Source organism: Panthera pardus, unplaced genomic scaffold (genome assembly GCF_024362965.1).
Source record: "Panthera pardus isolate Hobbes unplaced genomic scaffold, ASM2436296v1 HiC_scaffold_8, whole genome shotgun sequence".
Lineage (NCBI taxonomy): Eukaryota > Metazoa > Chordata > Mammalia > Carnivora > Felidae > Panthera > Panthera pardus.
In genome coordinates, this window is record NW_026527013.1 from 20,408,885 (window position 1) to 20,422,306 (window position 13,422).

General features: G+C 43.1%; 1 protein-coding gene across 3 annotated transcripts in view; it reads left to right on the forward strand.

The window, feature by feature from the left end:
- Positions 1-5,954: 5,954 nt before the first annotated feature.
- RAD54L2 (RAD54 like 2) overlaps positions 5,955-13,422 on the forward strand; it is a 112,227-nt gene continuing 104,759 nt past the window's right edge. The window contains exons 1-2 of one of the 3 annotated variants that reach the window (XM_019417003.2): positions 5,955-6,172; positions 8,430-8,574. The gene's annotated coding sequence lies outside the window, so the exon portion shown is untranslated. The remainder of the gene's footprint in view (positions 6,173-8,429; positions 8,575-13,422) is intronic. The other 2 variants (XM_019417004.2, XM_019417005.2) reach the window with 2 other exon arrangements.

Genomic DNA, 13,422 nt, shown 5'->3' on the forward strand with positions numbered 1-13,422 from the left:
TCCAACAATATTAAGTCTTCCAGTCCATAAAAACAGAATGTCTCTCCATTTCTTTGTATTTAATTTCTTTTACCAATGTTTTATGGTTTTCAGAGTACAAGTCTTTTGTCTCTGGTTAAGTTTACTCCTAAGTATTTTATTCTTTTTGATGCTAATGTAAATAGGATGGTTTTCTTAATTTCCTTTTCAGATTGTTCAGTGTTTATGTATAGAAATGCAACTGATTTTTGTATATTGGTTTTGTGTCCTGTACCTTTGCTGAATGTTTATTAGTCCTTTTTTGGGTGGTGTGGAATGTTTAGAGTTTTCTACATATAAGAGCATGTCATCTGTGAACAGACAATTTTACTTCCTCTTTTCCAATTTGGATGCCTTTTATTTCCTTTTCTTGCCTAATTGCTCCTGTTAGGACCACCAGTACTATCTTGGATAGAAATGATGAGAGTGGGCATGCTTGTCTTATTCCTGATCTTAGAAGAGAAAGTTTCAGTTTTTCACCATTGACTATGATGTTAGCTATGGGCTTTTCAATAAGACCTTTATTATGTTGAGGTGAGTTTCTTCTATTCCTAGTTTGTTGAGGTGGTTTTTTTTTTTAATCACAAAAGGGCCAATTTGGATGCTTTTCATTTTTTTCTTGCCTAATTGCTCTGACTAGAACTTCCAGTACAATATTAAATGGCAGTGGTAAAAATAGACATCCTGGTCTTGTTCCTGGCCTGGAGGAGAAAGCTTTCAAAGCTTTCAGTACTTCACCATCAAGTACAATATTAGCTGTGGATTTTTTATAAGTGCCCTTTATCATATTAAGGAAATTCCCTTCCTTCCTAGTTTTCTGAGTGTTTTTATCATGAAAGCAAGCCCTACCTCTGAGAGCATCCATGTGTAGTAAGGGCAGGTAAATCTTCATGGCTCTGGAGCCCAGGGCCCCTCACATTACCCACCCAACCTTAACAGAGGGTGGGTTAAATAGAACCTCAGCCACTAAATCTAGAATAGAAATCTAGAATCCCAATTCATCAAGCCAAACCCTGAAGTCCAGCTAGGATGACTTCTTTTTTTTTTTTTTAAGTTTTTTTTTTTTAATGTTTATTTATTTATTTTGAAAGAGAAGGGAGCATGACTGGGAGAGGGGCAGTGAGAGAGGAAGCAAGAGAATCCCAAGCAGGCTCTGCACTGCCAGTGCACAACCTAACATGGGGCTCGATCCCATGAAAGAATGCCTAGAAACAACATGAAAACATATGAAAGTATAAAACTCATTGATAAAGTTAAATATACAGTCAAATTCGGGGCACTCTAATATTGTAATGGTGGTGCATAAATCGCTTTTTAATTTATTTTTTAAACTTACATCCAAGTTAGGGTTTTTTTTTTTTTTTAAGAGAGAGCGCATGAGCAGGAGAGAGAGAACCTTAAGCAAGCTCCACACTCAGCATGGAGCCTGGTGCCGGGCTCAATCTCACAATCATGACCTGATTGGAAATCAAGAGTGGGATGCCCAACCTGCTGAGCCACACAGGTGCCCTTAAGTTTCTTTATTTTATTTATTTAAAAATTTGTTAATATTTATTTATTTTTGAGAGAGACAGAGTGTGAGCTGGGGAGGAGCAGAGAGAGAGGGAGAATCTGAAGCAGGCTCCAGGCTCTGAGCTATCAGCACAGAGCCTGATGTAGGGCTGGAACCCATGAACCATGAGATCATGACCTGAGCTGAAGTCCAACACTTAACTGACTGAGCCACCCAGGTTCCTTTAAGTTTTTATTTTAATCACCTGGTCCTCATCACAAGTACACTCCTTAATTCACATCACTTATTTCACCCATTCCCCCCATCCTCTGGTACCCATCAGTTTGTTCTCTAGAATTAAGAGGTAGGATGACTTAGTGCACCTGGGTGGCTCATTTAGCTAGGCATCCAACTTCGGCTCAGGTCATGATCTCACGGTTTGTGAGTTTGAGCCCCACATTAGGCTCCACATTGACAGTGCAGAGCCTGTTTGGGAATGTCTCTCTCTCTCTCTCTCTCTCTGCCCCTCCCCCACCCATGCTTTCTCTCACTATCAAAATAAATAAGCAAACTTAAAAAAAAAAGTAGGATAACTTATTTCTTGTCCTTTTAGATCCCTGATTTTCCCCATGCTGTTCTGCTATCCAACACATTATCCTTAAAGGCCCTTCTTCTTTCAGCTGAAGCTGAAAGCTATTGAGCTTTTCTGTACCTCTTTTAGGGCTTGGGGATCTTGGTAAGATTGACAAGGTTCCTTGTTCCATGGACCTCACAATCTAATTAGGGGAGAGAGATGATAAACCTATGAAGAAAAATGTCAGGTAATATTAAATTTTCTGCAGATAGAGAAAATAGGGTGGTTTAATGGTCACTAGGCAGTTACTTAGATTGAGTAGGTAGTCATGGAGGGCTTCTCTGAGTAAGCTGATGAATTTGATGGAACTGAATGGAATTATTCTCTGTAGGACTTTTTAAAAAGCAACTGTTTCCATGACAACTATCTATGGACTTAACAAATGTGCATGGTCATTTATAAGTATAGTAATGTGTGCTACTTTCCTAGGACAGTTGACCAACAGCATCTTTCACACCATTTCCAGCCAGTGCCAGCCCTAAAAAGCGATCCCTCAATACCACGCAATTTGGGAGCAAGCTACAAGCCACTTCTCTACTCTCTAGGACAGTCATCTGAGGTTCTCACCACACCCCATGCTGCCCCTGAGCTTTGGCCCTTCTGCCTAGAATTCTCCTTTCCTGAGCCTTTACATGCTTCTCTGTAGCATTCTTGGCGTGCTTACCTCATCAGGGTCTTATTAAATGCCTCCCCGCTCCTGATGGCCTCTCCCATAGTCTCTGTTTTATGTTCTTTTCAGCACTCATTAGAATTTGAAATTATTTTGTACTATTTGTCTCTCCTGTTTAGAAGGTAAGATGCTTCAGGGCAAAGATGTGTTTTCTTTTGCTCAGCACTGTGTTCCCTGGGGGCCTATGTGAGCACCTGAAATACAGTTTGGGGACAATAAATGTTTGCTGAATGAACATCCACATGGAACAGGATTGTATTAGCTAACACTCTACAGATGAGAATCTTCCAAGCTCAACTGTAAGCATAGTTCTTCATTCACTTCAGTGCGTGGTTATGAGAGTGGGCTCTGGATCTAGATGTCCTGTACTCAAACCCCTACCCTCTTCTTACTTGTCAAGTAAGATCCCCAAGCACTTTTTCCAACTTTGAAGGGATGCTAATTGTATATACCTCAATGTCAATGTAAAGATTAAATGAGTTAATACCTATAAAATGTTTATAGTTATGCTTGGCATGTCTTGTTACTATTCCCTAGTATCCAGTGCAGTGCCTGGTACCCAGTAAGTAATTGCCAAACATAAATGAAATTTTATGGTACAGCAATTATTCCAGGCTTTCATTAGACATTGTGGTGGATTTCTTTAAAAAGCTTCCCAGAGGGGCACCTGGCTGGCTCAGTTGATAGAACATGCGACTCTTGATATCGGGGTCTTGAGTTCACACTCCACATTAGGCGTGGAGCCTACTTTAAAAAAATTGTAAAAAGCCTCCTAGAGATTATAATCTAGTATGAGGGAAGTGGTGTGTAAACAAAAAGTTTAAAAAATATCCCAAGAATAGGATGGCTATTGAAGAGACAAAATTATCTGCCACTTTGGAACCTGGTTCATAGTGATGATGGCATCTAGGATCTTTGGCATCCAGAAGTGGGGATGGGCTCAAGTTTGGCTGATGGAGGAAGCATTGAGCTGGCTTCTATGGAATGAGGAGGTGGTGAAACAGGGTAAAGGTAGAGGGTGTTTTTTCCAGGTGTGAGTTCATAGTGATGGAGAAGGCCTAGTTCTAGTTTCTGATTGACTAGCAAGTTGTTGATGTGTTTTGTCTCAGGAAGATCTCAGATTTTTAAACCTCGTTTGAAGGTAGGGCCATCAATAGGTAGGTATACATGTAACTCACTCTAGAAATTCCCCCCCAATAGAACCCATTTTCCTACAGGTGGATTGGGGATAACATGATCTCCAAAGGTAGTTGTGAGAGCATAACATCATCCAAGTAGTCAGGGAAGCTTTGGAAGTCAAGGAAACCATGATATCACAGAAGGGCAATAGCATCTTGGGAGGAGGGAATGGAAGGGGCTTCTATTACCAGGGGAGCCAGCCCTGGCCCTTGTTGCTCCAACCTCAGTGACAAAGGAGGAACGTAAGTGTGGGTATCTTTGATGGTTGTGTATTTAGTCTTTTAGGGGGGAGATAAACAATAAGATTCTTTTTTCAAGCCTCTGCCCAGCCTCACTGGTCTCTTTCTTCTCCCTTTGGTCATCTTTAAGATTCTTGTCTAAATTTGCTTCAGCCCTTGAGACCAAATCCGTTTATGTGCCACATACCAAGAGTCCAAGCTAAGAGACCAACTGGGGAAAATGCAAAGCGTGGAGCAGAAAGGCATCAGAATGCTAATCTGACCTCAAGATGCTGAGAGAAGTGAACCAGCTTTTGAGGGATCCTTTGTCCTTTAAGAGCCTAGGATGAATTCCTCCTACTTGAGGGAACGCAGAGCCTTCAAAGGTTTTGAGTGTGCTTTCTAACCCAGGAGACTGATGTTTCCAAATGGCTATCACAATGCCTTTAGACAGGCAGAGCCCTTTCCTTACTCCCAGGAGATAATCTAGAAGGAAATATATGTGTGTATATGTGTGACACAGTGACAAAATTTCATTCAGGTACAAGTGACTGATATCAGAGGCCTTTGGAAAGTCTCTTCAGACAAGGGAGAAGGGTATCAGGGTAAACTTTCCTGAGTGTCAGTAGCCACAGGACTGAGAATGGGAAATTTGAGAACGTGTGAAAGCTGTAATACTTTTTGGAGCACCTCTGAAGATATAAATTCCCACCCATAGTTTGGAACACACACTTGTATTTTTATAACCTAATTTGTTCCAAAAATAACTATGTCTGATATCCAGAAGTGTGAAGGCTCAGAAGAAAAGGGAAGTGGGGAAGAGAAAGGATTTTTTATCCTCTTGATTTTGTGAGGAAAACAAAACAAGTCTTCCAAAAAAAAAAAGATCTGCTTTTATAATTTTCTCAGCATCTTGCCAGTGTTCACTTACTGGGAGGAAGAGGAGGAGGAGGAGGAGGAGGAGGAGGAGGAGGAGGAGGATAAGACCTGGGGCTGTAGTGGAGAGAGCTGACAAAATACACTCTTCTCATTAACTGGCGCCCACAGGGCAGCAATTCCCAATTTAAGGAAGGAGAATCTGCATCCTTACCCTTCCAATCGCTCCATACCCACCAGCCCTCCGCCCCCCCCCCCCCTTCCCCGTGTCAGTGATTTAAAAAGCCCTTTCTTGTCCCTGCTGCTCTTTTCAGGAAATTCTGAAGATAGCCTCAGACAACAGGAAACGGGACAGGAGGTGGGGGTGGAGGGGGGGAAAACCGACAGTTACATGGTACACATCAATTTCATGGGTCCTTGAGGGCTGTGCACAACCTCTGTAATGAGACGGTAGTAATAGCAGCGATCATCATTGGCAGCATTGCCAATGACCGTGCCTCAATGTTGAACCCCATATCTCCGTGCCAACCACTTGCATCATCGCATTCAATCCTCACAAGCCTCCCCCAAGCGAGGAATGAGGAGGAACCGAGGCTCAATTGAAGCACTGGTGGCTGGTGGGGTGCAAACCCATTCTGTCCCACCCACCCCGGAACCGTTCCCAGGTGGATTTAGGCCTGGGATTTTCGTGCCACATTCACTCCTGAAACGGTCATCTGTAGCACAGATGGTTCTATCTAGGGACGAATTACGGTCCACCCGGCACTGGGAAAGAACGGCCTCCGGGCAGCTCTCAGCGGAACTTTCCTGTCGGCGGCGCGTGTTCCCGTCCGGGCGGCCGGCGCGCGGTCCAGGAGGGGGACACTTTCTGGCGCGGACCGCGAGAGGAGTCTGCGAGCGCCGCCGCCGGAGAAGACCGACTCTCGGCCCGAGCCAGCCCGCGGCGCCCGGGCCTGGCCGGCCGCTTCCCGCCTCAGCCGCCACCTCCGCCCCCGCCGCCGCAGACGCAGCCGAGCAGGAGAAGCGGGAAGCGCAGCCAGTTGGCCCTGCCCGGCCCGGCGCGGCCCGGAGCCGCGGCGCAGGAGGTGAGTGCCGGTGCTGGCCCCCGGCTCCGGGCTTGGGCCGCCGGGACGGCAACAATGGGGGCCGAGTGGGGACGCGGCCCGGGCCCGTGGCGCTCAGCGGCCTGGGGCAGCAAGCCCGTCCCAGCGGCCCGGGCCTTGGGGCGCTGGATCCCCACTGGGGAACTCCAGTGGCCGGAGCCTTGGCTGGGGTTTTGGCCTCGACCCGGGGCCTCTGTGGCTTGGTATTTAGTATCTTGGTAGCCAGGAAAGGGAGTCACAGGGGCTCGGAGACTTAACTCCAGTGGTGTGCGCTCTTGACGCTTAATGCGGACACCCTGGAAGCTAACCATAGTGGGGTGGATGGGGGGGGGGGCTTGCGTTTGGAATTCTAGGGCCCTCCGTGTGCCTGGTCCCTAAGGCACATCGGGATGTGTCTCCCCCCGCGCCCCCTCTGTCCCACGTCTGTGAGCTTGGCCGACTGGGGTCTGGCTGGGGAGTAGAGGCACTGGGAGTTTAGCTTCTCTGGGGTAACCCGTGATTGGTTCCTGGAACGACTGGAAGCTCAGCTGGGCACAGAGGAGTTGAGCAAAGAGCTGGATTCTCTGGCCCAGATGTATCCTGGCGTTGAAGGGTTCTCAGGCAGGGAACTGAATGTCACCAGAGTGTCACGGTGAGTAGCGTTGCCTCCCTTGGTGTTAGGGTGAGCTGGAGTTGTGATTTGGAGAGTGTAGAGAAGTGTTGGTAGGCTGCCGAGTTTGGTAGGTTGCTTTATGTGGGCCACGGTGATGGCAGCCTGGGAGATGAACAGGAGAACTTTGCAGAGTGGGCTTTCTGATAGAGAATGACCTCTTACTGCGGGGGAGTGGGTGACTCAGATCTGTTAGAATTCCCGTGCTTGCTAGTGGATGTGGCTGACTATGTTAGTGACTGGACACCAAGGTGGATGGGGCTGGAAAGGGCTTTTGGGGGCTGAAAGAGTTTGTTCCAGAGTAGAAGACACTGTGGAATCATTCCTTTTCACTCCAAGTCAGAATGGTAGCTGTCCTTGACAGTATTTTAAGTAAAGAATTTCTTTGTGGTATTTGGATCCAAAGCTTTCTTCTGTACTTTTCTTTTTTTTTTTTTCCTCCTGTTTTTGAATTGTGACTCATACTTTCGTTTCAGCACTGTGGCTATTGTTTGTAATGCTAGACAAACTTAGACACCATAATATATGTAAATTCTAGGGGTTTTCAGTCCAATTCTTAGAAATCTAAATTAATTTCAGAGCCTGTTTTCACTAATTTGTGTGTCATTGTTTAATGTGTGCAACTCTACAGAGGGATGTGAAAACCCTAACAGTTTATGTTGTTAAATGTTCTTTGTATCCCTAATCCATGAAACTTCATTTTCTCCTGCTGCCATGAAGTCATTATGTTGAATCTGTTAAATCTTAGTGACTGCCATTTGAGCTTTTACAGAACATTATCTTCTTCACTAGAAGTGTTCTCCGTCTTCAGTGAATTTGGTCTGCACACTGTGTCTCATCTGTATTATTGAAGGCAGTGTGCAAACTCCAGCTCTGAGGCCTGCAGCTGTGCACCAGAGCTCTGTGTGTAGCATTCAGGCAAAGTTGGTGTGTTGTCTGTAGATGAGGTATGAAACTCTATACAACAAATGGCAGTATCAGACCATTGCACCTTCTGAGTTTATTTAGAGTGTTAAGAGGTACTGCCCAGTTGGAGTCTATAAATTTTCAGTGAAATGTGAGGTAATTCTGACTATCTGTAGGTTGTACTAATAGTTCTGGTTTCCCCCCCTTAATCTTTAAAAAATCCTGTATGTCCCTTGATTTCTGTCTCTCTTAAATTTTTATATTTTAAATAGTTAACTCTTTCATAAACCAGTGTCTGTTGAATTATGACAGGTACTGTGTTGGGCATCTTTACAATGGTAATATTTTTGGCATTTTAATAGTAGTTCTTAGTTCAGAAGTGGCTATAGGTCTGTGAGAGAAGAAGTGGTTCAGGTATATTATGCTTTTAATTGGTAAAGCTGCTGAATGAAGTTTTTTATACAGTATTAATTTTGACTAGTGAAAATTGATTGTCTTCATATATTTTCATGAAAAAGGTGAGCTATAATGTGTTCACATTAGTATGGGATTGTTTTTGCATTAATTTAAATACACCTGTTAACTTTAAGTATTTCTGTAGACAAACCACAGGTAACATTTTGTTTCTGTGTGTGTTTGTGAATAGTGATTTATAAATACTGTATATGTGCTTGGGTTCCCCAGGAAGCCGTCACACTTTCCTTTCCACTGTGGTTTGGGAGCATGAAGGCGTTGCTTACCCCCTTTGTCTGGTTCACTGTATGTAGGCTGGGAGTGTCTGCTGATCACTTGGAGTGCTGTCCCCTAGAACAGGAGGAATAAGATTGAGGTAAGGCTCAGTCTATTTGAAATTGCTTGCCTCTTGGTTTTCACTGCATACAATATAATGTAAATTATATTTGAAAAAAAATTTTTGCCTTAATCGTTAATCTCCATTCTGATCTAGTAGAATGAAATTCTGTCCTTTGCTCTCTTCTCTCTCTGTGTTTATATTTTGGCCAAAAATCCAAGGCACTCACATGATAAATTCTTTAAAATATCTTTCATTTTCTGTCTAGAATGTTCACTTGATCAAAGAAAAGAAAAAATGGTTTACATATGTTGTTTTGAAAAAAAATTTTTTATTATTACATTTTATTTATTTTTGATAGACAGAGCACAAGTGGGGGAGGGGCAGAGAGAGATGGAGACACAGAATCCAAAGCAGGCTCCAGGCTCTGAGCTGTCAGCACAGAGCCCAATGCGGGGCTTGAACCCACAAACCGCGAGATCATGACCTGAGCGGAAGTCAGAAGCTTAACCGACTGAGCCACCCAGGTGCCCCAACATATGTTGTTTTAAAAGCAAAGTGATTGCTGAAAGAAGTGTTTTTGAATACCTCTTAGTCAAATGGATTGACTTCAGAAACTCTTGGAAAGAAGCCTTAGAGTTTTTGCTTTTTTTTTTTTTTTTAATTTTTTTAACGTTTATTTATTTTTTGAGAGACAGAACTTGAGCAGGGAAGGGGCAGAGAGAGAGAGAGGGAGTTACAGAATCCAAAGCAGGCTCCAGGCTCTGAGCTGTCAGTACAGAGCCCAATGCGGGGCTCAAACCCACAAACTGTGAGATCATGACCTGAGCCGAAGTCGGACACTTAACTGACTGAGCCACACAGGCGCCCTGTGATTTTGCTTTATGTAGGAAAATTCTGAGGTGTCTAGTACAATAGGAAGGGCATGGTCTTTGGAGTCATCCCACCTCTACTTCTTTCTTGCTTTTTGACCTGGGTAAGCTGTTAACCTTTCTGAGCCTTGTTTTATTTATTTATTTTTTTCCTTCTGTAAAATGAGGATAGTATAACCTTCTCTGCAGATTGTATTGGGGACTGAAGATGAAGGCCTAGTACTTTGTAGGTAGTCAGTGCTTGCTGTTAGTAGTAGTGTCTTGCTCTTAGTAGCTGTTAGTGTAGTTAGAAGTAGTAATGGGGGCACTATTTTCAGTAGTATTAGTAGTAGGAGCATAGCCAGGTGCTGTGCATGGATGAGGGGCTCAGTTTCTTTGTCTGGTGAGGAAGGCAGCCTGCTGTCTGCACCTGTTTGTACTCTGGACAGGTGAGAGAATTACCGAGGTAGTCTTTATCTAGTACTGGTGGGCAGGAGTCCACACTATAAAGTCCAAGGTCATTCCTGGCACTGGTAGGTTTTTTTCCTGGCAGTTTCTATGGAGAAGCCAGGAGGTAACTGTTCGGCATGTCCTTGTTTTGAGAACTGTAAGCATTCCCATTTACACTGCTAGAGTATGACAGGCAGCATCATGTTCTGTGTATCCCATGGTCAGGATGTTTCTCTAGCTTTTGTCTTATCAGAGACCTGGCTTTGGTCTTTTTGCTAGGAAGGCTCCAGATGCTAGAGAGATTTGTCATCTTTCTCTAATTTGGGGTATTTTGATAGAATATAGCACTCTGTTCAGAAAGTTTTTGATGAACGGAAGGTTGACAGCCTTTGTTACAGAATTGTTCAGTTTTATTTTTTCCCTATGGGAGGAAAAAAAGAAGTCAAGAGAAAAGTAAGAATAAGTATAAGCCAGATAGAAGTAATTAGAAATAACCGGCCATACAACTCTTCCAGTTTTCCTTAGTCAAATCCCTCCTCCATTGTGGCTGGTCTTTCACTTCTGTTAAAAGTAAATAATATTCCTTTAGCCTTAAAATACTGTGAACATCTAGATCCTAGTATGTCTCTATTTCAACATCTCACCTTTAGACTCAGCCACTCCTGTGTCTTCTTTCTAGTCCCTCTTCTGCCACAATTTCTCTGGCACTTGATGTTGTTGTTACAGTGAACTCCTTGAACATCCCAGCATGCTGAAGCTATTCCTCTCCTAACTTTCTTCCCCATTCTAGTGATTTTCTGACTCTTAGTCTTGCATTTACCAGGAATTAAGGCACCACCATCTCTTAAAAGATTCTTTGATTCTTTCTGGATTAAGCTGAATGCCTCTCCTTTATCTGGCCATTGCAGTTCTGTCCAAGCTTCTTTCATAATTACTCTGTACACTGTACTCTTAACTTTTGGTATATTTGTGTGTTTTACAGGCTAGGTTGTAATCTGCTTGAGAGCAGGACCTTGTCTTATTTATCCTTATATCCTAATACCTAACCATCTCTGGCACTGAGTAGCTACTCAGTAAATCTTTGTGGAATGAACAAATGAATGACCTCTGCATATGAAGTGACAAGAAATCATTCCTTGTGGAGCTGGTGGTGTGATGAGTGTTCTGATTTTAAGGCTGTGTCTGATTCTGGCTGAAACAGTGCTTCTGCCTTTGTACTTACAGGTTGTTAAAAGCAATACTTTATTTTGATTGAAAATGTGTTGCTTATTCCATATGTTCATAGTTTTCAGGCTGGGGGGGCTATTACTTGCTTTCTGTGGGTCTGGCAAAAGTTTCATTTGGAAAAAATGGAAGTTTTTCGTTGGTATTATCTAGATTTTCCTTTGGCCATTTACTGCTCTGAGCACTTTGTCCTCATGCACGAAGAAGAGTGACTAGTCAGTTTGGGTCACAAGGTCTCCAGACAGCTAGTGGCCAGCCTGGGAGTGTGTAACGAATTTAACACCAGGATGTTGTGACTTTTACCGGCTGATGGACCTTTTGGAATTGAGCTCAATGTCACCATTTTCAGGATACAAGATTAGTTGCTCAAACTTTATTCAGGAATTTGAACTCAGTGACTATGAAATTATCTGTACTAGTTCTTTGCTTAGCCTAATACTGTACTAAAACTGGAACTGATGAATTAATTCTTTGTTAGGAGGCTATGTGTTCTGAGTTACTAACCTAGAAATTATGGAATTGTGCCAATTTCATAAGTCACCCTCTTGGTTCTTCTTTGTGGTAAGATAACTTGAGGGTGTACTATCTAAATTGATTTACATTTTCATGGTTGATCAGATCACATAAGAATCCCACTGAAGGCCAAGTGTGAGGAACCTTATTAAAGCCTATATAATGTAGTCTTCTTTCATGCAGTTGACAAATATAACATACTGCAGAAAAGGAAAGCATGAGAAGTAAAGGTAAAAATTGATATGAGATAAGGAAAACTGAAACAAAGTATAAGGCACATTAAATGTGGCAAGCAACTGTTGAAGATATTCTGTGAGCAGTGTTGAGATTTTGAGAAGGAAATTGTTGTAATGTAGGTTAGAAGCAATAAAAACAAAAATCATTTCAGCCAGCATAGGCACATTGGCTTTACTAGCGCCCACTTATGGTCTTAAAACATCATCAGTGAAAGTTATACATAGGCAGAAATGAAAATGTTTGCTTTATAACTATACCTTGCACATGTATGGTATTACAGCTCATAACTTTCATATACATTTCCTTTACTTTACCCTCCCAACAACCCTGTGAAGCAGGTAGCCCCATTTTACAGTTGACGAAACAAACACAAAAGTGAAGTAGCTTGCTTTCAAGTGCACAAAGCCATTAAGAAGAAAAGCTTCTAGGTTTTCTGATACTAAGTTTAGGACCCCTTTTATGTCCTTATAGGATATTGTTAGGGCTTCAGTTTGGGGGGACAGTTACCCCTTATTCCAGGCTTCTGGCCAGGAAAGGATACCCACAAAGAATATAGTGCCACGCAGGGAGTAGAGCATCTGCTCTGTTAACAGTTGCCTGGAAACTCTGGAAGAGGCTGAATGGGGGAGGAACCTAGAGGGAGAGGAGCCCCACTGTCCTCACACATCACTTATTGGTCAAGAGAAAAACCCAGAATCAGGTGGAAATGTTTTTTTGCAATATTTGACACTAGTAGTGGTCTTTCTCCTAACATAATGATGTATAGAAATTGGACCCCAAAAAATGTGGGAAAGAATTCTTTAGGTGTGATTCTGACTTGAGCTCAGGCTCTCTGCCCTCATTGTGCCTTCCAGTTCCACTGTGTTCCCCACACTGTTTCTCCACCTTTCTCTTCCCCACTGTTTCACCCACCTCAGCTTGGATGCTGGTTTGCCATGGCCCACAGTTTCAGTGCTGCCTTCCCTGGGTCTGAGAACCCTTTGCCTGCCTGACTTTGTATACCGTCTGTTCTGCCAGTTGCCATCCCTAAACTTTCACCTCTGGCTTCTTTTGTTAACCCTAGGTTGCTTAGTGTTTCTAGGGAATCAGGAAAATAGGATGTGTTGACTGACCACAGTTCCCACTGCTTCAGTTGAGTTGAGCTCTGACCCTCATGGTGCTCCTGTGCTGCCTTCTTAGGGTCCCATTCCCATAGCAACTGCTTGCATGTTTCCCAAAGCTCATTTTTTCTTTTTTTTTTCTTTTTAAAATTTTTGTTTGTTTTGTTTTTTATTTTTAATATTTATTATTTTTGAGAGAAAGAGAGGGAACTTGCACATAAGTGGGCGAAGGGCAGAGAGAGAGGGAGACAGAGGATCCGAAGTGGGCTCTGTGCTGACAGCAGAGAGCCTGATATGGGACTTTAACTCATGAACACAGACCATGACCTGAGCTGAAGTCAGAGGCTCAACTGACTGAGACACCCAGGTGCCTCTCTCTCTTTTTTTTTTTTTTTTAATTTTAAATTTTTAATTTTTTATATTTTTAAAGTAATCTTTACCCAGTGTGGGGCTTGCACCCACAACCTGAAGATCAAGAGTTGTAGCTCCACTGACTGAGCCAGCCAGGCACT